Source organism: Salvelinus sp. IW2-2015, linkage group LG11 (assembly GCF_002910315.2).
Source record: "Salvelinus sp. IW2-2015 linkage group LG11, ASM291031v2, whole genome shotgun sequence".
Classification (NCBI taxonomy): domain Eukaryota; kingdom Metazoa; phylum Chordata; class Actinopteri; order Salmoniformes; family Salmonidae; genus Salvelinus; species Salvelinus sp. IW2-2015.
The window spans coordinates 41968790-41979270 of NC_036851.1; the positions used below are offsets into that span (position 1 = coordinate 41968790).

The following is a 10481-nucleotide window of genomic DNA, read 5'->3' on the forward strand; positions in this document are numbered from 1 at the left end:
TGGCTCCAGTCTCTTCGGAGGCGTTGGTTCAAATACCACCGCTGCCATCATATGTAAGGGATGACCAAGCAGGCAATGAGAGACAACTGAGTTGGGTGCAAATATTAGGAGTTTTATTTACCCAAAGAGAGAGAAAAAGGCATACTAAAAAAAGTACTTACAATTCTGTAAATCAAGAAAAGTACAAATGTTCTAAAACCTCAAACATAGATAAATGTATAACTGAGGTCTACATAGCAGAACCAGCACCACTCCAAGGGTTAATTGAAGTCATAAAGTTAGCACACAGAAAATAAAGGGAGTGGCCAGTTCCACATCTGAGCAGGTAGACTACAAAGATGCACATCCTTTTTATTCAAGGATATATTCCTTTTTATCAGAAACAGGATTTTATTCATAAATATTACCATTAACATGATTAGTTTGAAATATAATAATTTTTTAAATAAAATTCTAGCATAACATTTTAAACTGGGGAAATCCCCCCATCACGCCCCTACATTTCAGGATGAGAGGACATGCCAATTAGCAGCTAGCCCTCTAACAAACACATCTGGCCACCATGCTGCACACAAGGCAACAGGAAAGCTGCTAGAAACTGAAATGGTTTGTCTGATTTAAGATAATGTTGCAAATTTAAATCTAAGAGCGTGCACTCATCGTATAATTAATATATGCAGCAATTTGATAAAGATGTCTTTATTTAAAATGAATGCCATGTGTTGTCATTTGTTTGGTCACAATGTTTGGTGTAAATGATTGTTAAAGTGCAAAGGATAGGATATTTGATAACAGAATTACTCATTTTAATCACTAATAAATCATAAACCCAATTCTTTGCAGTAAAAACACTAATTGGTAGGTCTACCTTTACTTGTTACTTCTGTGAACTGTCATTGTCCTCCCTCCTCATGAGGGGGAGAAATGAGAAAATATCTAGGATCTGTTTTTTTTTGGTAACATAATGACAAGACACTTTCTTAAACATGCAGAAGGCAAATCATTTTTGTAAATGTCACGCCCTGGCCTTAGTATTATTTGTTTTCTTTATTATTTTAGTTAGGTCAGGGTGTGACATGGGGTATGTGMGTGTTTTGGGTGATTATATGGTATAGGGGGTGTTGGTTGTAGTGTATGGGTTTGTGTTGAGTGTATGTGTCTAGGTATGTCTATGGTTGAGTGTAGGTGTTTAGGAAAGTCTATGGTTGCCTGATTTGGTTCTCAATCAGAGACAGCTGGTTATTGTTGTCTCTGATTGGGAGCCATATTTAAGGTAGCCATAGGCTTTAGGTGTTTGTTGGTAATTGTCTATGTTGAACGTTTGTAGCCTGTGTGTGTGCACTACGTTTATAGCTTCACGGTTGTTTTGTATAGTTTGTATAAGTGTTTCGTTTCGTGTTCATCTTCGTGGTTCTAATAAAAGAAGATGTATTCATATCCCGCTGCGCCTTGGTCCGTCTCTCCTCCACACGATCGTGACAGTAAAACTAATATTGATATTAGTTGGCAGGGGTCTTTACATCAACATTGTGTTGATGTATTTCTACTAACTTAAGACTTTTTCTGATAGATGTTTTCTAAGACCACTTTTCCATCCATTTGACCAGAAACATCAAAGCCTTTGCTTATGTATACCATCATTTCTCAAATATAGACTCTTAGATTTCATTTGACACCAAATTTAATGTGCTCCTGTAAACTTCACATTAGTGCTTATGGGGCTTGAAATGTCCGACTTTTAATTTTCCAACTTCCATACTGTGCGTTTGTGTTTGATTATTTACAGGACCTCACGTGCCTGTTAATCACTTCTAAGGTTTTCAAATGTATTTCAAATACTGTAATTGCAAGGAGGATAGTTTTAAGGGTCAGTGTTAGGTTCCCTCCTTGTGTATATGCCCCCGGGAAAGAGTATTTAAACCCGGTGACGTCACATTCCTTCTCTGCTAATATAGAGAATGTGTGTATAATCTGAGCCTTGAAAATGGCATGGAGATTTTAGAGGCTGTATTTGTGTTCAGTTTGATTTCCTATTTGTTAACCTTTGACTATGGCGTTGATTGTTTGGCTGGTAACACTGGCAAAAGTAGTTTAGTAGAGGGTATTCATCTGAATATCTCCATGAAGGACGGCAGTTAGCCTAGCGGTAAGTGCTGGGATGGTAACCAAAAGGTCGCTAGTTTGAATCCCTGAGCCGAAAGCACCTAACCCTAATTGCTCCAMGGTCGCTGTTGATAATGGCAGACCCTGTCCGCGACCACACTCTCAGATATGGGATATGAAAAAAAACAAATTCAAGCATGCGTATTAATACACACTCGTACATGTAAAATAGGACAGATATAAGCACCCACCAAGTTATTATGAATGTATTTCAGGTGGTTTGGTCTCTGAAAAGTCTTGTTTTCGAGACGTATCTTTGTTAATTTGGTAGTAGGATATTTGACTACTGCAGAGGTTGTTTACAACCTGTACTATACAGTCCTTGATCAAATGCATAATATTTGTTAAACACTTTCAAGTACTCGAGCTAGGCTAAATCAAGCAAAAGTATTGACATATGATATTACATTAGGTTTGTTATTGGGTGTGATATTACATGTGTACTGGAACATTTACCAGCAATATATTTTTGGTTTAAAGGTCCAGTCTAGTCACATGTTCCATCTTTATAGATATTACTGTGCAACGATTAAGATTTTAGCGTTATAGTTCATGATTTTACAACTTGATGTTAGTTCTTCACCCTGAAAGTGGTCTATGGGCCTGGATAAATTGTAATCCATGGTTCCTTCTCTTTAAACATCCACTACACACTTCAGCTAACTTTAGCCACCACAAGCTAACAATCAATGGAAGTGATGGGCATGTGAGCATGCATTTTATACTTTTTTTAATGGTCAAATCACATTTTAAGTAACATCAAACCAAATATGTAGTTAATATGAATTGATTTCAGGTGATTGATTGTTAGCTTTTGGTGGCTAAGGTTAGCTGAAGTGTGTGGTGGCTCTTTAAAGAACTGAAACATTCATTAGTTTCTCCTGGCCTATAGACTACTTTCAGGGTGAGAAACAATCTAACATCAAGTTGTAAAAAACGACTCCTTTAAATGCTATCTCAGACTGCCTTCAAAAACAAGTATTTATATAAAATGAGACCTTTTCAGACAGATGGAAAACGCCGCCTCGGAAGCACCTGAACTGCAGATTCTTTGTCGCTTCTGAAGCTCCTTTGTGGGCGGGACTAATGTCCATCACATTAGCATTTCTAATAAATATTCTGTTAACCTGGACAAAGTAGATGTAGCGGTAATTTTCTCTAGTTGTGCTGTGATTGCCTCCTGAGTGTTCTGTCACTCAGGAGGACACTACGTCACTGCAAAATCTACAGGGAGAGTTAGAAAGTTCAAGCCCCCTTGGGGGCTGCCATAGATTTACATTAGAAGTGCCCATCCAAGAAGGCTTAAGGTCATCGCTCACAGATAAATCGACGTCAAATCATGTTATATCTACCGTAGCTTTGATTGGACTGATCATGTCAACATCATCATTTCAAAATCTTAGCTAGCAGTCATCATCATGAATGAAGTTGACAATCTACTGGCAAATCCTTTTCAATCCTTGTCATATGAAGAGAAATTATAGATAAAATGTATCGGTGCTCATCGGCCATTGGACATAAGTTGGAAATCGCAAATTTAACAATGAGTGGTTTAGATGGAATTAGTGGCCTAGTGCAAACTATGCAAAGGAGTCACTATTTTGCTTCCCGTGCTATTCGGTAGAGAGGGTGTGTGGTCCATTTCTGGGTTTAAGGGTGTCTTTTCTAAGCTTAAAAGGATAAACATTTACACGCAACAACATTGGCCAGAAAAGGTTGAATAATTTGGCAATGCTGTCAATCCAGTATGACTTCTGCACATTCAAAACAACTGGAAACTCAGAACTGGGAAATCTCAGACTCCAGTGAGTTCAAGAAAACTGGGAGCTTGGAAAGAAATTATCTCAGACTGGGAAAATGTATTTTGAACGGTCATCCAACTCGGAATTCCAAGTTGGGAACTCGGGCCTCTTTCTAGAGCTCCGACCTGAAGATCACTGACGTCATGATTCGATCTTGTTTTTTCCGGGTCCCAGTTGTCTTGAAAGCACTACAAATCCAGAGACTMAATTTTCCCATAAGAAGGACCGCCACACCACCTTCCTGTTSAAGTGAGCAAAGCKCAACGGTGAGTCCAGAAATGTTTTGTGTGCAGCTGCATAAATTATGTAATATGCCAGAGAGATATGTATACTGTAGCTAAGAAAGTAATACTAAGTGTATGTTCTGTTTTAAGCTYTTAGTAGCCAATGTGCCTCACCCTTTAACGATTGTCGTCGGGAGAAGGAGAGGAGGACCAAAGTGCAGCGTGGTACYTATCCATAATACTTTTAATAAAGATGAATACGCGAACAAAAACGACCAACGAACAGTTCTGAAAGGTGCAACAAACACTAAACAGAAAATAACCACCCACAAACACAGGTGGGAACAGGCTACCTAAGTATGGTTCTCAATCAGAGACAATGATAGACAGCTGCCTCTGATTGGGAACCATACCAGGCCAAACACATAGAAATACAAAACAAGGACAACATAGAACACCAGACATAGAATGTCCACCCAAACTCACGCCCTGACCAACCAAAATAGAGACATAAAAAGGATCTCTAAGGTCAGGGCGTGACACACCCTAATAATTTGGTCCCTTCCCCCCTCATAACTTAGCCTACTGTTCTGACTTGGTGGTGCACATGTAGCTTATATCCTATTTTAGAGAAATGTCATCATCGAATATTGTAAGAGCTTTCATTGTCCGCTTATATGCCCCCTTTATTTATCCTATGGTTCTGACTTGGTGTACAGGGAGAATACTGTAAGAGTGGTCCATGTTCTGAATTCTGTCGCTGTACATTTCAAAAGTGATGAACAAATAGTTATAATGACTACACCCATCATAGCTCGCTCATTAATGTCAGACAAGGCTCCGCTGATAGCCAGGTGTGCGGTGGTAAGGATTCAGTCCATGGTGTTGAAAAMAATACTCTGCTGTTGGGACAGCTTTATGTACTGTAGGCCCTAACAGTTTGTGGGCAGCCTTTGTCACCATTATAGTGCAATTTATGTATTGTTTAGTATTGTGTTGTGTAATGGCTTTGCTGGCGTGCATAAACAATTTTTTGTGAGACATGCTAAAAGCACCACTGAGTARAGGCTGCTGAGGGGTAGACGGCTCATAATAATTGCTGGAATGGAGTCAATGGAATGGTAACAAACACACCAAAAACATGCTTTCCATGTCATTGATACCACTCCATTGACTCCATTCCAGCCATTATTATGAGCCGTCCTCCCCTCAGCAGCCTCCACTGTTTAAATCAKAYTCCCCYGGTCCAGAACAAATTCATGGAAACGTACAGTATTATACAGAGCCGTGATTGCATGGAACTCCCTTCCATTTCATATAGAGCAAGCGAACAGTAAACCTGCTTTCAAAAACAAATATAGCAACACCTCACGGCACAACACCTCTCCCCATGTGACCTACTTTTTGTGTGTATGTACTGACATGTATGTGTAACTGATAGATACGCACGCACACACACACTACATGTTAATGTTTTTAAATGTATGTAAATGGTAAAGTCTTTTGCCTGTAATGTCTTTTTCGTTATGTGTCTGACCCCAGTAAGAATAGCGGTCACCATTGGCGATGGCTAATGGGCATCCTAATAAAATCAAATAAATAAAAGATCCAAAGTATAGGCTTATTGAGGCAAAGTGAGGGCAGCCCTCACCAGATATGGGCTGCTGATACTGGGCCAATAATTCATCCCGCATTGCCCACATGAAAAAATACTACAGTTTATTGTAGAATACTATACTACACACTGTAATATCCCTCGATCSGGTAGGGCTTAATATAGAATTTWGTAGTACACTGTAGAATACACTACACACTGTAGTATCCCTCGGTCATGTGTAGTACTTACTATATCATTTTGTGGTACACTGTAGAATACTATAGCAAATGCTACAGTATTATCCTAAGTAAATACTACAGTAATGACTGCAAAAACACTACAGTATCCGCGAAAACACTACAGTATTTTTTAACTATAGTAATACTACAGTATTTAATGTGCATATACCCCACACATTCCCTTCCCCCATATCCCAATGCGTGCCACCCGTGAGTGAGAAACCTGCATGCCCAAGTATAGACCAATATTATAGAAAATAACAGAAACTCTGACTCCAGTTTTTAGGCTATGCACAACATTGGCACGATGTGGGCCCAACCACATGAAAAAAATACTATAGTATACTGTGGTATTACTATATTTATGTACTGTATGATTTACTATAGTGTTTTTGCTTTATTAGCTTTGACATAGAAGTGGGGGCTATCTCCTTGAGGACACCTACTGGACAAATACTATAAGAGATAATTTTCCATAACCTGTCGGTAGTGTTTTTGCTTTATTAGCTTTGACATAGAAGTGGGGGCTATCTCCTTGAGGACACCTACTGGACAAATACTAAAAGAGATAATTTTCCATAACCTYRCGYRAGGTTATGGAAAATTATCTCTTTTAGTATTTGTCCAGTAGGTGTCCTCAAGGAGATAGCCCCCACTTCTATGTCAAAGCTAATAAAGCAAAAACACTACCGACAGGTTATGGAAAATTATCTCTTATAGTATTTGTCCAGTAGGTGTCCTCAAGGAGATAGCCCCCACTTCTATGTCAAAGCTAATAAAGCAAAAACACTATAGTAAATCATACAGTACATAAATATAGTAATACTACAGTATACTATAGTATTTTTTCATGTGGTTGGGCCCACATCGTGCCAATGTTGTGCATAGCCTAAAAACTGGAGTCAGAGTTTCTGTTATTTAAAAAACTCATACCTCATTCTGAAAATTGGATGGATACGAGTCCAGCTGGTATCTTAACAGTAAAACAAACCAAAACAGTTATATTCGTTTGTATTTGACTGCAATTTTTGTTTATGTATATGCAAATAGACATGTTGAATTACAATAATGTTGAATTGTCCAATAGTGATGGTTTTCTAATACAGTTGATGGGCTGATTCCTAATTTGATACACCATGCATGTAACTCAAACTCCTGAGCGAATTAACATGGCTACCATTAGCTCTCATTCCCTCTATGTTTAATATAGGTCGGAGTCACTTCAAAGTAACTGCATAGTTATTTTCCTAGTCTTATCATATATTTAGAAAGTGTTTTAGATTTTGAAGTATTTCCTCTGTCGCTTATCTTAAATACATAGTCTTGTCAGGGTTTTGAAGATGGGACGTACAGTAGCCTACGTTATATCCAGTTAATAATTATTGTCTGAGTATCAATGTAAAGCGATTTGCATTTAGAGTTGTAATAAACAGGGGAGAAAAGATAAGCCATTCTAGCCATTCTTTTGTTTCTGTTAGTCTTTAGTGACATGGATAGAAGTACAGTCTGCTGTCATTCTGATCTAAGAATATTACTCCTGCTTATTATGAAGAAAAAATACATCTCTTTAACTTTGTAAACTAAAGGTGTGTTTAGAATAATTTTTGTTGTATTAATGCTATTTAATCTCTCCTCAGCCTAATATTATTCTGTTTGTCCTGTGGGTACCTTTGCCACTGTTCCACCCCTTGTGTATTGCYCTGTCATGGTGTATTTGTTGGGTGGGTGTTAAGACGGCTGTGGGTGTGCATCAAAATCCAACGTCCCACAAGATGGCAGTTTTTCAGGTTACATTGAAGTAATAGGAAGCAGGGTTGGAGGGGTGTCATCTTATACCTCCCATGGGAGGTGTGTCATATTATACCGCACAATATCTTGAATAAATTCCACCCATAGTCTATCAGAAAGTAAGGAACTGTGAGAAGTGAAATATAATGTCAACCACCAGATGGCAGACTTACTTTACCTCTGTTTCTTCATCCTTTCCTTGTCAACCACTGAGTAACAGAGGACAGTGTGGCTCAGTTGGCTATCTTTAGAACTGTGTAATACAGTTTAGGTAGTAGGATATGGATCATCATCAGTCCACTACTACAGATCATGTTAAATAAAAAATGGCTTCTCAACGTTTCCAGGATGAGGGAAGCTAAATATTATTTATTCAGCTCATGCTGTGAGCGATCTTTTTGTGTTAGTATCAAGTTGAGTTTCTTTTTGTTCCTCTTGCACATACTAATAATTTATTTTACAAGAACATTGATTCAATTGTGCATACTTGGAGCTTATCTTCACATGGAAACTTCCAGCTGTGATTAAATAGAAACTTTTTGCACCTAATATTGCACTCATCCACCACATTTAAGCTCCCATGTTTAGAGTCACAAGCTATTTCCCTAAAATAACTTTCCTTACCATACTGCATGTCTCCATACATACAGTAGGGTCTGAAATTATTGACAGCCTTGATAAAAATGAGCAAAAATGACTGTGTAAAATAAATAATTCAAATACTGAGCAATATTGTATGTAAAACAGTTTTGGGGTAAATTATAGGATTGTAAACTAATTAAATTGCTCAGAGAAAGAGATTTTGTTTAACAAGTAATATATATATATATATATATATATATATTACCCTTCAATACCCCACCTTACGAGAATTACGGCACTGAGCCTTAAAATGAAAAATGATTTAAAAAAAGAGTTGGAGAACATACTGGGAGGGATCTATATCATCCTTCCAGATCCTTGATATCTTTTGTCTGTGGTTATGGACTGCACTCTTCAATTCAAACCACAGGTTTTCCATGTTCAGAGACTGAGATGACCATTGCAAAATGTTTATTTGGTGGCCAATTAACCCTTTCTTTGTGGATTTTGATGTGTGCTTGGGTTATTGTCTTGCTGGAAGATCCACTTGCAGCAAAGTTTTAGCCTCCTGGCAGAGACAACCTGGTTTTTGGTTAACATATCATTGTACTGGGTAAAGTTCATGATGCTGTTGAAATCAACAAGGGCCCCCAGGACCAGGGGAAGCAAAATAGCCCTATAACCTCAAATATCCAACACCATATTTTACAGTAGGGTTCTTTTCTGCTCATGCATTCTCATTTCGACACCAAACCCACCACTGGTGTGAGTGGCCAAAGAGCTCTATTTTCATGTCATCCAACAAGTCTGGAGTTTGCTAAACGCCATTGGCACTTGGATTGGAACCGGTGCTTTGGTCAGATGAAATGAAAACAAAAGATATCAGACGAAGGATATCAAGGATCTGGAAGGATTAWGTCTGGAGGAATGGTCTAAGATCCCTCCCAAGGTGTTCTCCAACTCATAAAACATTTTAGAAAAAGGCTCAGTGGTGTTATCCTCACAAGGTGAGGTATTGAAAATGGGGTGTCAATAATTTTGACCCCTACCTTTTTAGAAAAAAGTAAACTCAGCAAAAAAAGAAATGACTCTGTCTTTTAAAGATAATTCGTAAAAATCCAAATAACTTCACAGATCTTCATTGTAAAGGGTTTAAACACTGTTGCCCATGCTTGTTCAATGAACCATAAACAATTAATGAATATGCACCTGTGGAACGGTCGTTAAGACACTAGCAACATACAGACGGTAGGCAATTAAGGTAACAGTTATGAAAACTTAGAACACTAAAGAGGCCTTTCTACTGACTCTGAAAAACACAAAAAGAAAGATGCCCAGGGTCCCTGCTCATCTGCGTGAACGTGCCTTAGGCATGCTGCAAGGAGGCATGAGGACTGCAGATGTGGCCAGGGCAATGAATTGCAATATCTGTACTGTGAGACGCCTAAGACAGCGCAACAGGGAGACWGGAKGGACAGCTGATCGTCCTCGCAGTGGCAGACCACGTGTAACAACACCTGCACAGGATCGGTACATCCGAARATCCCTGCGGGACAGGTACAGGATGGCAACAACAACTGCCCGAGTTACACTAGGAATGCACAATCCCTCCATCAGTGCTCAGACTGTCCACAATAGGCTGAGAGAGGCTGGACTGAGGGCTTGTAGGCCTGTTGTAAAGGCAGGTCCTCACCAGACATCATCGGCAACAACGTTGCCTATGGGCACAAACCCATCGTTGCTGGACCAGACAGAACTGGCAAAAAGGGCTCTTCACTGATGAGTTGCGGTTTTGTCTCAACATGGGTGATGGTTGGATGAACGTTACACCGAGGCCTGTACTCTGGAGCAGGATCGATTTTGGAGGTGGAGGGTATGTCATCGTCTGGGGCGGTGTGTCACAGCATCATCGGACTGAGCTTGTTGTCATTGCAGGCAATCTCGATGCTGTGCGTTACAGGGAAGACATCCTCCTTCCTCATGTGGTACCCTTCCTGCAGGTTCATCCTGACCCTCCAGCATAACAATGCCACCAGCCATACTGCTCGTTCTGGCCGTGATTTCCTGCAGGACAGGAATGTCAGTG

General features: G+C 39.3%; 4 non-coding genes across 4 annotated transcripts; 2 read left to right on the plus strand and 2 right to left on the minus strand.

Moving 5' to 3' along the window:
* Positions 1 to 6444: 6444 nt before the first annotated feature.
* On the minus strand, positions 6445 to 6499 carry LOC111970797 (U7 small nuclear RNA). Its single transcript, XR_002878163.1, has one exon. It is a non-coding gene; the product is annotated as a U7 small nuclear RNA (small nuclear RNA).
* Positions 6500 to 6547: 48 nt separating this feature from the next.
* LOC111970795 (U7 small nuclear RNA) lies at positions 6548 to 6602 on the minus strand. Its single transcript, XR_002878161.1, has one exon. It is a non-coding gene; the product is annotated as a U7 small nuclear RNA (small nuclear RNA).
* A 22-nt stretch (positions 6603 to 6624) lies between these two features.
* Positions 6625 to 6679, plus strand: LOC111970796 (U7 small nuclear RNA). Its single transcript, XR_002878162.1, has one exon. It is a non-coding gene; the product is annotated as a U7 small nuclear RNA (small nuclear RNA).
* A 48-nt stretch (positions 6680 to 6727) lies between these two features.
* LOC111970798 (U7 small nuclear RNA) lies at positions 6728 to 6782 on the plus strand. Its single transcript, XR_002878164.1, has one exon. It is a non-coding gene; the product is annotated as a U7 small nuclear RNA (small nuclear RNA).
* Positions 6783 to 10481: the final 3699 nt, after the last annotated feature.